The 14,363-nt window shown below is 55.9% G+C and overlaps 1 protein-coding gene across 8 annotated transcripts in view; it reads right to left on the reverse strand.

Moving 5' to 3' along the window:
- Nucleotides 1-14,363, reverse strand: part of TNS1 (tensin 1) — a 230,782-nt gene that overhangs the window by 126,160 nt on the left and 90,259 nt on the right. The window contains exon 1 of one of the 8 annotated variants that reach the window (XM_079924148.1): nt 13,345-13,646. The exons of the other annotated variants lie outside the window; for them this stretch is intronic. The gene's annotated coding sequence lies outside the window, so the exon portion shown is untranslated. Of the gene's footprint in view, nt 1-13,344; nt 13,647-14,363 lie in introns of those variants that run through there. 8 annotated transcript variants of the gene reach the window in all.

Consider the following 14,363-nt stretch of genomic DNA (forward strand, 5'->3'; position numbering starts at 1 on the left):
AACAGGGAGTTGGAAATGCAGACTTCAAGGTTACCTTCTAAGATCTAAAGAGCAGGGAAAACCCCAGCCCTTCCTCCCTGCCTGGAGAAGGGCCATTCGTTCTAAAGCAAGTGGGTTGGATGACACGGCCTCCAGCAGAGAAAACATCGTTTCTAGGAAGCTCCTAGAAGAATCTGGTGAAGGAAAGGGCTGCGGTCTGTAGTCAAGGTTCTAGTGGAACTGGGGACAGAGGGGAGGTGATGGGCACAGAAGCAAGACCGGGCATTCCTTCAACAACAGTGACTGAGGGCCCTTTGGTGCCACTTTCCCAGCTATGGAGACAGAGAGGAGTAAGAATGGCCTGGTCCAGGAGGGGAACCTGTGGCCCAGTGGAGGAGACAGGCATGTAAACAGAGAATCATAAAGAGCTCAGTAACTGCTATAACGGAGGTATGAAGAGGGCTATGACTTCACTGGGATTCAAGTCCATCTGTTTTTCCAGAAATTACACCCAGAGGGAGACTGCCCCATCCTCTCACTCCCCATGAGGGTTTCTGACCTTAGATGAAAACTTTAAGGGAAAAAAGCCTTTGACCCTAAGCTGTGCTAAAACAGTAAGGCAGGAAGGATGCATGGGAAACAAATTTAAGAGCAAGGGGGAAACCCAAGAAGCCAGAGGGTTCTGGGACTGCCAAGGAGCACACCAGGGGCCCTGGTGGAGGAGGCTGGGGCAGGGGGGTGGAGGAGAAGACGGGCTGAGCGAGGTCCCAGACTGAGAATTCCAGGGCTAGGGGCCACCCTCAAACCCACACAGACATCAGAGGTTCCTCTTGCTTTCTTAAACCTGGCCACAGTCAGCTCTCAGGGCAGGGCAATGGCCTGCAGCTCTCTCTCCCTTCCACAACTGCAAGAGGCCTTGCAAACCACAGGTGTTCACGGCTCTGTTTCCTAATCTCAAAGATACCATTGATTGTCTGGGGCACCATCAACTGGACAAGAACTTTTGAGGAGGAAATGCTACCCGAAATGTATTGTACACTTCAACCGTAAGATGCATCCCAAGTTCAGAAATATTAAAATGGGGGGGGGGGGGCGGGAAGAAGACACCTTGGATTTGAAGAAATTCCCTAAAGTTTTTTTGGTTCTTCAGCTCCCTATGCTGCCTGCATCACTGCCCTATGCCGATGCTATCAGGAAGGCCTTCCTGATGCCTACCTACCTCCTTTTTTAAAGATTTAAGGCTTGCCAAAAGAAAAGCAAACAGGAGAAAACTTCTGTATTCTCAAAGTCCATGTGTGCTCTTGAGTTCCCTAGACCCCTAAAGGTCATTTTGTCTCATCACCGGACTCCAAACCGCTCTGAACCTAACCCAAACATGGTAACTGGGAGCGGGTTCAATTCTGATAGATCATAACACCTTCTGCTTGTGGACCCTCATTTCCAAATTCCTGAACACACTGAGGGATCATGAGTTTCCAACCAAAAGACAAGAGATAGGATTAGAAAAGCCCTGGACTAGGTTAGGCCTGGGCTCAAATACCCATTTGCCATAGACCGGCTATTGAGACCTTATTGAACCTCCCCGAGTCTCAGTTTCCTCATCTGTAAACTGGGGATAATGAGACCTACTTTGCAGAGTGGTTGGGAGGACAAAATAAAGTTGACTGAGATGACATGAGTAAAAATGTCTGGAACACAGCACATGCTTGGGAAACGTCAGCTCCCTTCTATCTGAGCCGGATGCAGTTCTTGCACCTCTCCATGCCTCAGCGCCTTCATTTACAGGGTCGCAAACTGTACGGGGCATACTGTGTGCATTTGATGTGTCTCAACTCATGCAATCCTCACTTGAACGCTGTGAGGTAGGTTCTATTCATATGCCCACTTTACAGAGGAAAAAACTGAGGAACAATAACAGAATGAGAGGAAGGTCCTGTCTGCCTTAAGTCAGAGCTCGGAGCAGTATAATACAATGCAAAAGATTCCCATCAAAGCAATTCACCTTCTTTTCTTTGGAGCTTTCGACTCTTAGGTGGCCTAAGCTTCAATTATCTGAAAATTCACTCATGTAGAAAACTCCTGGGCCACAGATGGCAGCGACAGGAGGAGTTAGTGTGACTGTTCCGCACGATTAGCGCCTGTCAAGGGCTGGTGTTCTGGAACCCCATCTGTTCTGATGGACTGCACCAGGAGCCCCAGGAGCAGGAGGTCCCCAGGGCAGGGCAGGCCAAGCCCAGCTCCATGGAGCTCCTTTAAATCCATCTGTAGCTGAGTCGCAGGAAGCCCCCTCTCGCTCCCAATTAGCCAGCCGCAGAGACTTGAAGCCAGGCCAGCACTGAAGGCCAGCGGAGGCCTGGCTGTCACCGGCATTGTTCAGCTCCATCTGACGCATATCCACCCCTCTGCAACGTTTCCTTGTTCCCCGGGAGGCCCTCCAAGATGCACACATCCGAAACCAGGTCTGGAGGGAAGAGGGGGTGGAGGGAGAGGCAACGGAAGACCTGGCTTTATCTGGCTGGGAAAACAGGCAGATTTTAACTGGACAGGAGAGAGAGCTCACATCAGATAGAGGCCCAGTGACCCAGAGACACGGCACACACACAGCTCAGACGCCCCGAGGCACACGCAGAGCGTGTGCGCGCGCACACACACACCACAGGACCACTGCCAGGTGCAGATGCAAAGTCACTCCCTGGCGCTCCCTCCCCGCCCCGCCCCAAGCAGAGCCGCACAGACGGGAACACAGCAGCACGGCCAGCACACCTACTAGCAGGGGCAGTCTGCATGGCCCTGAGCTCAGCTGATTTCAGAATGCCAGAGGGGGAAATGACCCATGTGGGCAGACAGTGGAGAGGGGAGAGCATGAACCAGCAGAGGTGGGGGATGTGAGGTGCCCACAGGAGCCTGACCACCCACTGCAGCCAGACAAGTGACAAATTCCCCTTGGACTCGCCCGGGCCACCTGAGTCTTGCCCATCCTTCTGCTAGAGCAGGTGAGGGGGTAAGGCACACAGACGGAAGCTGGGTAGGAGGTGGCAGAAACAGGATGGCATGTGCACAAACGATGGGGCAGATCTAATTGGAGGATAAGCATCCTGAAAATGATGGGATAAAGGCACAGAAGCAAGAATTTTAGAGGTGGAGGTGGTGAGAAGCAAAACAGAGTTTAGGGTTTGTGGGACAACCATTTTATTTGAATACCTACCGTGTACTGTGTACTTCAGACATAGTACCACATTTAACCCGTTCAACAATATGCACAACAGGCAATACTCCCTTTTCCCAGATGAGGCCACTGAAACTCAACAAGAAAAGTAAGTTGCCCAAGACCACTCGGTTATGAGCAGTTGAGCTGGGACTCAAACCCAGGACAGTCAGAATACAAAATCTATACTCCTTCAGGCAATCCAAGTCACTAGGGTGCTTAGAGGACAAAACAGGGCAGCTATGGGGCTGAGGGGGGGTGGAGGTACAGATGGGGGGAGGGGCTGGGGCTGGACTCCCAACTCCTAAGGAGGGCAGTGGCAGCAAAGCTCAGGCTGCCGCCGTGACTCAGTGGCTTGGCCTCCAGGGAGCATTTCCGGAGCCCCAGACAGCTCTGTACAGTCTAAGAGCCACCTGCCCGGCAGAGACACTGAGCCATTACTCACAACTGTTACTCACTCCTCTCTGCACGTCCACTGCTCAGCACATCACTTACTCCCACTCCGTCCCCTAAGCGTGGCCAAGGGGGAGCTGGCAGATCTGCCCAGTTCCCTCCCTCACTTCAGCAGCTCAAATCCCGCCAGCACATCCCCACCTGAGTCACTGGGACAGAGACCCAGAAACTCTGGCCCATTCAACTCTGACAGCTGTTGCCCTCCGCTCTGTTCTAAGAAATGGAGCTGGAGGAGAGGTCACCGAGCAAAGAATCTTCCAGTCCCAGGGCTGGAAGGGACCTCCTCAGCGTCTCAGCAGGCCTCCCAGTAGATGCTTAAAGACGCTCCAGGGCCCCCACGTCCATGGTGGACAACTCTTCCAAGAGCCCCAAGAGCAAGAGCCTCTCTGTTCAGAAAGATCCAGGGACTTGCAGAACTCCGTCACTGATTAGAACGCAAGAACTCTCCTAACTCCACCTTCTCATCTCACAAACGAGGAAACTGAAGCCCAGAGAGGGGAAGTGCTTTTCCCAACGTCACTCAGTGCCAAAGGGGGACTAGAAACAGGCCACCCGACCCCCCTGCCACCAGTCCCTCCAGCTAATCCCCTCCCCCTGCCCCAAGTCAGGGAAGAGCACTGAGGTCTACCCTCACTCTCCCGTGCTGCAAAGCAGCTCTCATTCCACAACACGGGCGGTGGCAGAGCTGAAGGCGAGCTGAAGGGGGAAGAAAGGAGTTGCAGCCAGATGATGGTTAGTATAGAGTAATCACTTTCTAACACTGAAGGGGCATCAGAAACAGTCTGCCCAGGAAGCAGGGAGATGGACCACAGGCCTTCTGAAGCTAAAAGGCCAGGCCCTCTGGCAAGAGATGATGGAAGGAATTCCTGGGGTCCCAGCTGGGGACTAGGGAGAGTCCTGGCCTCCTCTCTGCTCACCTCTCCTCCCCCACCCCTCGCCCTGGCTCGCCCCTGTCTCCCAGGGCTCCAGCCTGGAATCCAGGCCTGGCTGCTGCCTCCGCTCCCACGCTCAGCTCGGCTCAGCTGGCCACAGCAGAGGCAGCACCATGTGTGGTGTCCGAGGAGGCAGCTCATGAGGCCCCGAGGACTCTTCAAAGCCCCCCCCTATCGCTAGCGCTCTCCCAGCCCGCTCTGCGCAGCCGCTCTCATCCCTGCCAAGAAGCCCCTGCCCGGCTCTCTCCCTCTGCATCCACAACGATAATAACCATAGCAGTAATAATAACCAAAGGTCATGCGGTATGTCCAGAAGACACGGCTCTTTCTGGTTCCCACATTTTACAGCGGAATAAACTCAAGCACCGGCAGGTTAGGTAAGTTGCCGGCAGTCACACAGCCTGCGAGAGGTGGGGTCAGGATTCAAACCCAGACAGCGTGGCTGCAGAGTCTGTGATCGTGACCCCCCGTGCCACACTGCCCTTGTGATGGGACCTCACTCCGGGAAGTTAAAGCTCCTGAAATCTCCGCTCCCTCATCCATGCAGTTGCTGAGCACCTGGCCTCTGCAACACTCAACATTCCTCTTGGCTACGGACGGGCAGCCCCTGTCCAGGCACTAATCAGACCACTTACAGTCAGGCTCGGCACCCCCCGCCTCCGCACTGACCAGGGGACACCCTTGTGCATGCATTCATTCAACAAATAGTAAGCACCTACTGGGTGCCGGGCAGGTGCTGAAGGACAGCCCCCTGAAGGAGTCCCTTGATTCCTTAGAAATGGGAGCTGCCCGCGGTCTACCCTCACTCCCGCCTGCTGCAGTCGTCCATCCCTTCATGTGTGAAGCCTTGCCGAGGAGGGCTCTCTTCTGTCCTGAAAGATCTTCCAGGAAGGAGATCTCAGTGCATCTCCAACCTCCTGATCCAGGAGAGGAGGACAGCACGGGGTAAGGAAGCCCAGAGGCACGAAGGGACTCAGGAGAGGGTTCCCCAGCCCAGGGACTCCAGGAGATTGGACTTGTGGCCTGTCCCCGGTCTCCCTGGCTCAGGACAGCCTTCACAGCTACCCAAATCACCTTCCTAAATAAAACCCTCTTTGTGTTTCTTCTACGTGAAGGCCCTCTGCTGTTTCCCTCTCCCAGAAAATCCCCCGCAGCCGGACCCCAAGCAACACCTCCAGGCTCCCACAAAGCCAGCCTTTCCCATACAAACCACTTTCTGTGGGCTTGGCCTGTGGCAGACACTGAGCTTCACAAGTAGGCACTTGACAAGTACAATCTCATTTCATCCCACCAGAACTCTGTAAGATTGCATATTAACCCCATTTTACAGATGCAGACACTGAGGCTCAGCCCAAGGTCATACAGCTAGTAAGCAGCAGAGGTGGGAGGGACACCTAAGCCTGTCCGACTCTGACACAGGCCTGGAGCCATTATTTTAACCATCGTTACATGCGTGCCACTGCGCCTTTGTGCGTGCCTTCCCCTGTGCCTGAAGAAGCCTTTGTCCCTGCTCCTTCCTGCCGAACTCCTTCTCAACCTTCAAAACCCATCTCAAATGGCACCTCTTCTCCAAAGTCTTCTCCATTCCACCAGCTCGTGTGCACTCCTTCCTGCTTGATGCCCCCACTGCATGTTGCAGAAACCCTCTGTCTACTCCCCTTTGTTTCCTACTAGACCATGTCTCCTTGGCCTTCCCAGCCCCACATATACCCCTGGCACCTTGCGTGGTAGAGGGTAGATGCCCAAAAAGGCTTTTAAGTGTGCCCAGCTGCACTCAGCCGCTGCCACATGGCCCTGACAGTGGGTGTCCAGGCACGGCCCCAGCCCAAGGAGCTGACCCCCAATCCCAAGCAGGCATCTAGTGCCCCCTAGTCACAGCCAACACCCCAGCCCATGTCACCCTGGGTGGGGGCAACTCCCCGTGCTTCCCCCTTCCTGGCCTGGTGGCCCCTCTCTGCTCTACCAGTTCGTCGTTTCTGGGAGTCTCAGCTGGTGATTAGGGCCCTAATCAGCAGGACTTCCTGCCAGTGATTGCCAGAGGTGGGGGGGCGGGGTGGGGAGGGAAGCAAGGTCAGTGCAAGGTGAAGTTCACAGCCTGGGACCGGGGGAGGCCCCGGCAGGGAAATGGACTCGCAGATTCTTCCAGCCCAGCGTCTCTCCAGCCCTCCATCCTACAGGTGAGGACAGCAGGCCCAGCAAGGGAAGGGATTGGTCCAGAGTCCAGGGACAGAGCAGGAGCCCTGCTCTCCCACTGCCCTAGGCCACAGGGACCCCAGGGCAGAAACCCTCCCTTATGCATCCCCTGAAGCCCTCTGTCTGCCCCTGGGCAACGCCCCCCTAGCAACAAGCCCCATGCTGAACCCACAGGCTGCTCCGCATAAAGGGTTGTCGGAGACCAGTTGACTACTCAGGTCTGGTCAAGGTCAAGGGTCAAAGGTAAGCCCCTCCTCTAGATGGGCAATGGCCTAGCAATGGGGCAGAGGTGAGCAGGGGCTGAGGAAGGGAAGCGAGATAGGGTCGGGCTGAGCTCAGGAACCCTTTGCAGCTGTCATCACCATCAGCCCAAGCCCATTCTTTCTCCAAAAAAAAAAAGCTTAATGCCTTTTACAGTTGCAATTGGGCGGACCAGGGGTCCGGAAATGGAGCTCACACCCCCAACCCGGAGCAACCTCAGCCTTCCTGGGTGGGAACCAGGGCTAGGTGGAGGGTGTAGCTTGGCAGGCCTTGAGGGCTGACCCCTACTAACGAGGAACATCAGGGGCACCAGAAAGCAGAGGCCTCAGATGGTGAGGGAGTGTGGCCAAGAGCCTGCCCCTGCCACCACGGGGTCAAAGCTCCCAGCTCTGAGGCATGCAGGAAAGGCTGGGCATGGTTCTCCCCCACCTCCTACCAATAAGGGACTAAACTAAAGTTGCAGCAAGAGGGATGCAGGTTAGGACTTCCCTGGTGGCGCAGTGGTTAAGAATCCACCTGCCAATGCAGGGCACACGGGTTCGAGCCCTGGTCCGGGAAGATCCCACATGCCGCGGAGCAACGAAGCCCGTGCGCCACAACTACTGAGCCTGCGCTCTGCAGCCAACGAGCCACAACTACTGAGCCTACGAACTACAGCTACTGAAGCCCACGCGCCTAGAGCCTGTGCTCCTCAACAAGAGAAACCACCACAATGAGAAGCCCGTGCACCGCAGCGAAGAGTAGCCCCCGCTCGCCGCAACTAGAGAAAGCCCGCACGCAACAACGAAGACCCAACACAGCCAAAAGTTAAAAGAAATTTAAAAGAGGGATGCAGGTTAGACTTCAGAGAGACCTAGAGGGTATAAGACACAGCAACTTGCAGCATTATTGGGGGAATCTCACTTTCAAATATAGTTGCTACCCCTATGGGTATAGTCCATGGTCAAGAGTAGCTTGCCCAGAGGTCAAGAGTGGCCTGCCTGGAGGCCAGGCCACATCCTTGCTGGGCCTGGGAGTCTCTGATTCAGTGACTCTCATCAAGGAATGGATGGGATCCAAGAAGGGGAGCCTGGGCTGGTTTATAATAATGCATCTTGTCTACTGTGATGGCAGCTTTCTCAGAGTTCTCCATAAACACAGCTCCCTTCCCTGGGCAGAGAAGGCCTCGAGAGGTCCCCTTATCTCCCCACCAGCCCCCAGTCACAGAGAGAGACAGAGTTGGAGGGGGGGAGGACGTCTTTTCTCTGGGCTCTGATGCTAGGACCCCTTGGGGGAAAATGATGCCAACATCTCCTCCACTCTCTGGTCCCACAAGCCTCCCTATCTTAGGGGTGGAACAACCACAGCAAAAGAGAAAAGGGCCAACCCAGAGTTGGGCTCCTGGAAGGACACCACCACCACCACCACCACCACCACCAGTAATAATTATAATAATAGCAATAATAATAATTGCTAACATTTATTGAGCACTTACTATGTGCCAGGCACTGTTCAAAGTGTTTTCAGTGAACTAACTCATCTGATCCCCACAACCACACTATGAGGCAGAAATTATTATTAAAACTGTCAAGGGCATTATGCTAGGTGAAATAAGTCAGACAGGGAAAGACAAATACTGTATATCACTTATATGTGGAATCTAAAAAAATACAACAAACTAGTGAATATAACAAAAAAAGCAGACTCACAGAGAGAGAGAACAAACTAGTGGTTACCAGTGGCAGGGCGGGGGTGGGGGGATATAAGCGTAGGGGAGTGGAAGGTGCAAACTATTGGTTGTACAAACTGTTAGGCTACAAGGATGTACTGTACAACACAGGGAATCTAGCCAATATTTTGTAATAACTGTACATGGAACGTAACCTTTAAAAATTGCATTAAAGGATAAAATTTTTTTAAAAATTTTTAAACTGTCTAAAACTCTCTCCCGTCTGCCCCTCCTTAGTCAGTTGATTCGCGCTAAGCAGCACTGTGCCAGGCACAGCAAGGATCACCAGGGAGGCAAGTGGCACAGGCATGCCCTCAAGGGGCTTGTAATCCATCTTGAAGACAGGTGAGCACCTAGGAAGCTTGCAAGGGCTAGGAAAACTGAGGGGTCCCATATTCTCTGCTGGAGAAGGCCTAGGAAGGCTCCTGGGGGCCCTGACCTAGGCCTGGGACCCTCGCCCCATAATGGCAGAAAGACAGGATTCCACTCGGGCCCTCCTGTAGCCCCTCATGCCCCATCAGCTCCCCAGGACACAGCCCTTCTGGGCCAGTCCCTCTCTGCTTCCTGGAACACCCAGGCCTGAGCTACAGGCTTGCAGCCCTAAAAAGGCAGGGATTAGAGAGCCCAGACGAACCCTGGAGGACGGACTAGGACTGGCAGCGCCAGGGACGGCCTTGGGCCCACCTACCACTCCCCACCCCAAAGACACCGACCACCCTCCCTGAGGAAACCGAGGTGTGGACAAGTAGGAAGATGGCCAAGGTCACCAAGCTGGCTAGAGGCAGGCCAGGGACCCAGCTGCACCTTCTGCGGCCCCACCCCCCACCATGGGAAAGCGTTTCAGGTGATTGGCGAGAAGGAAGGAGGGGAGGGCTGCATGTGACCATGCATAATAGAGGGGGCACCCGAGGGGGGGGTGGCGGGGCCCACAGGACTGGCAGCCCTGCCCCCCGCCACCACCCTCGTTCCAGCTTGCTGGTGCCCACACCTCTGCACGCCTAATAGCTTTGGAAGCCAAGACCGGGGCCATGGGCGGACGGTGCTGGGGACAAAAGTCCCTCCAGCCTCACCAGATCCCTCCCTCCCTCCCGCAGCACCAACCCATTTCTGATTCGCTTTTTTTCAGAGTCGAGTAACTGGGAGAGCTTTCCTCTGCCCCCCTTCGATACATATCCCTCAACTGGGCCTCGGTTTCCCTTTCTGGGGTGAAAGAGACTCAAGGCCCCAGAAATAAGCCAAGAAGCTGGAGTAGCTGCACCTGAAACCCTTTGCCGGCCACCCCAGCTCCGACCCTGACTTCTCCAGGGTCAAGGGCACACTCAGCATCTCACCTTCCTGCCCCTCCCACTGGGTCCCCGTCAGACCAGAGGAAGAAGCATCCTAACTGAGCAGCTTCATCTGGTCCCAAGGTACTGAAGTTAGACATCAGAAGGGACTTCATCCTCAGCTGAGACCAGGACCCTACTCCTTCGCTCTCTCCACTAAGGAGAAAAGGGCTCCCAGGGCATCCAGAGAGGAGGGGCTGCAGAGAGAGGCAGGCTGGGACATCCAGTGTGGGTCCAGAGCCCACCCCAGAAGCCCACCTTGACGCTCCATCAAGGGAAACTCAAGTCTCCCAGCGTTTGATGCTCAGAAACCTTGAACCCCACCCCTACCCTGCCTCTCCTCTCTGCCCTCAAGCCCCCCCACCCCAACCTTGGAAAACAGGTCTGGAGAGGCCAGTGGCGGGGAGCAGGTGGCCGGCTCCTCCCACACTCCAGAGAGGCACTAGAACTACGCCCTTGGCTGGCACCCCCAGCAGTTAGTTACACAAACCACCTCTAGCTGCCCCGACTACCCTGTATTATTTTACAAATTCGGAAACCAAGTCTCAGAGAAGTGCAGCCCCTGTGTTTTTCCCATCTCAGATCTTGGCTCCGCTGCCTACCATTTCCAGGCAGGCTGGGGAGGCCCCTTTTGGGGGGCAAACTGGACAGGGGCTCAAGCTGCCCACCTTCAGTGCACACCCCCCTCCTTGCCTACTGCCCCCAGTTAGCACCTCAGGGCGGGATGTGGGCTCTAACTGCAGGGGAGCAGGGCTCCCCTCCATCCTACACCGTGCCCTGGGCCCACAGGTCTGCTCCAGCCCTTGTGGGGTTAACCAGCCAGGCAAGGCAAGCAGTGGGACAAGAGGAATCGGAAGAAACTCAAAATCCTGGCAGGAAGCAGACCTGGTGGGGCAGTGAGCTATGGGTGTGAGGGCAGAGCGTCAGGCTCTCTGTTCCCCGAACATTGGCAGGGCACAAAAGGACCCTGAGAGGTCCTGCCTGTGCCCACACCCCAGGCCAGAGGCCACTGCCTTCCTGCTCCCTGATCCGGGTGTCAGAGAATTCCCCGACTCTAAGAATCCCAGGACCTCAGCATCCCAAGAGACCTTCAAGGTCATCCCTTCTAACCACATCCCAACTCAGGAATCCTTCCAAGCTGCTGTCTGGTTCTGTCTGAACTCCCCGCCCCCAGACGGGAAGCTCACCACCTTACAAGGCAGCCGTTTCTCCTGCTGACCCGCCAGGCTTGTTAGGAAGCCCTTCGTTACACCGAGCTGAGCTTCCTTCACCAAACTAAAATCCATTCGGCCCCTTTGCCTCCTACTCTTACTTCAGTAGAAACAGGGCACTGAGAGTTCCCAAGCTCCAAAGCTTCAGCCACGGTCCATCAGCAATGAGAAGATGGTCACCAAAGGGTAACCTCCTCTCTGAACTCCTCTGCACCCCACCCCGGCCCCCCTCCAACCTGGCCACCAGCTCCCTGTGTTTACAGTTCTGGACACCACAGCCCCCATGGGAGATTCTGAACTGGGGCTTTGAGGGAAGTGAAGGATGAAGCATGGGATGAGGGATCAGGAAGGAGAGCCAGAAGGGTTCAAGGCCAAGGATTTGGAAGCAGAGGTTCCCAGGTTGCCTCCTCCGCCATCCAAGAATTCTCAGCTCAAAGTTCTGGCTCCCAGTCCTATTAGACCGGCTGAGAGACCCTCCTAGGCCCTGGCCCACTGTCTCCACTCCCTGCCCTCTGCGGGCAGCAGAGTCAAGGCCAACCCCACGCTGCGACCCCAGCACTGATCCCATTGAGAGCTGTCCCAGCCAGCTCCCCACTCCAGAGCCAGGTCCAGGTCCTCCCTCCTACTCTCCTAGGCCAGAGGGGTCAGGGCAGAGGGTGCCTTAGCCTTAGCAAGCTTTGAGGTCCCGGGGGAGAGCGAGGGTGGGGGAGACTGGAGTAGCCGCCAGCTGGCAGGGGTGGGAGCAACTTAAGGCCAAGTCTGAGCCACAGTGGTCCCCACCCGACCCAGGCAGCGGCAGGAAGGGGCCCAGCAGAGACTCGAGGAAAAAGGGTACTCCCCCCACACCCTCCCAAACCCCTGGCTGGCTCTACCACATGGAAGGAACGCTGGGGCTCCCAGAAGAGAAGCCCCTGTCCCCAAAGGCTCTAGACCCCTCGCCTCCAGCTGCCCCTCTAAGCCTCACTCCACGACCGCCTGTTCTGCCCTCCCCAAGCCAGCTCCTCCCCTCCCCAGCACCCATCCCGTCCCCTAACCCCATCCCACCTCCCTGCAGGGAGCCCAGCTCGGGAGCACAGCGGGCTTCTCGGTCACCACCCTCCCAGTTTCCTCTTCTAAGACAGTGCCCAACCTAAAAACATCTGGAGAGGCAGTCCTGGCCCTGGTCCTGAACTGAGGGTAGGGGACAGACACTGAGGTTAGCTCTGTATGGGGGCTTGGGCTTGGCAAGGGGTGGCAGGCATGGCCGAGGGTCAGGGCAGGAGAGAGCGGTGGGGAGAGAGGAAGGAGCGGGGGGTGAAAGGCAGCTGCGTGTGTCTGTTCATTAACCACCTGGATTAGCTATTTCTACCCAGAGGGGTGAGAAGGGAGTCGGAGCTGCTGGCTGGGGGAGGGCGGCAGGGGGCACTCATGCCAGGCTGTGCCCATGGGCAAGGGAGCACGGACCCACGCTGAGGAGGGTGAAGTGGGAAACCTTCTTGAGCCTGCCAGACCCTCATTCGCAGACGTGGCTGCCCCTGGGAGATGAGGCGTGGAAGCAAGAAGAGCCCCAAGGAGGAAGAAGGTGCCCAGTAACAGCTCCCGCCCATGGCAGGGCAAGAAATGGAGAGGAAAAACTGCCCGCGCCTGTGTCGTGGTCCTCGCCCCCAGGCAGCCCTGCGACAGCAGGCAGGCAAGGGAAGCGACCCTGGAGACTAAATGCCCCAACCTCCCCACTGCCTTGGTCAGTGTGTCCCTCCCCACTCGTCCCTGCTGGCCTCGGTCTCAAGCAGCCACTGACACCAGCAACTTCCCCAGCAAACAAAACTCCTTGTGACTGGTCTCCCTCCAAGCAGGGACAACTGCACCCCAGACATCCCTGCCAGAACCAGACACTGACGGCGGCAGGGGGCTGACATGTTGGCCTGGGGGGCTACCTAGCCCAGAGGCACGTGAGCAGGCAGACTGACCTCCCCCCTCCTCTAATTCATGTCCCACTGGTGGTCCTGACAGCACCAGTGCCGGCAGCCCGCCACACACACACACACACACACACACACACACACACACACACGCACACACACGCACACCCCACACTCACCTTTCCGGCAGAGGAGCCACTGGGTGGGATGGGTGTCTGGGCTCACAGGACGGGGGGCGGCGGTGAGCAGTGATGGGGCAGCAGCTGTGGCTGGCAAGAAGCTGGTTGCTGAGAGGAGGGCGTGAGTGAGCCTTGTGTCCAGGCAGGGAGCTGGCGCAGGGGGCAGAGCTGGTCCCAGGGCCCCTACTGGGAACTGAGCAAGGGCGCAGCTCGCCAGGCTCCCTCCCCTGGCAGTGGAGGCGGGCGGGCTGTCAGCGCACCGCCTCCTCCTTCCCCCTTCCCGGAGCCGGCCAGCAGTCTGCCCGCCGCCTCCTTTAACCCCTGAAGCACTCGGCCAGGGCATTCACGTCCAGCTCCCGGCTCGGCCAGCTGGGCGGCAGGGCCCGTATGCCTGCGGCAAGGCATGCCAAGAAGGGTGCCCCCCCTTCGGCCACCAGCCCAGCAGCCTCCCAGGGGACCTGAAGCGAGGGACAGAGGGCTTTCGGGGCAGAGGGGGCAGGATGCCAAGAGGTCCAGGACCCCAGACACAGCAACAGAGAAATGGCCCAAGGACTACTGGGTGGAGAAGGATGGTTGGTGAGACAATAATAATAATAGCAACTCCCAACTTTTGTAAACCGCTCTGCTTTATGCTGTTTCCAACTCATTTTGTGACTGGAGACCTAAAATCTCATTTCTGAACCTGTTTTTTTTTGTTGCTTTTTTTTTTCTGTCAAATGTGGGATAACAATCCTGGCTTTTTTCTCTGGGCTGAGTTAGGACATTTGTGACTGTATGTTCAAAAATGATTTGAACTGAACTCGCATTAATGAAATGCATGCTTCAATTCTCTTTGAAATACATCCAAAAATAAAAATAAGACGGATTGATGGAGGGAGAGATAGAAATGTGATAAAGCCGATGTAGCAACGTGTTTATTACAGAATCAGGGAGATTACCATATTATCCTTTCAACTTTTCGATATGCAAAAAAATTTTTACAATTAAAAATATTGGGGGAAATGTGATTTGAAGTTTGG

The sequence above is a fragment of the Stenella coeruleoalba genome, assembly GCF_951394435.1.
Source record: "Stenella coeruleoalba genome assembly, chromosome: 6".
NCBI classification, from domain to species: Eukaryota; Metazoa; Chordata; class Mammalia; order Artiodactyla; family Delphinidae; genus Stenella; species Stenella coeruleoalba.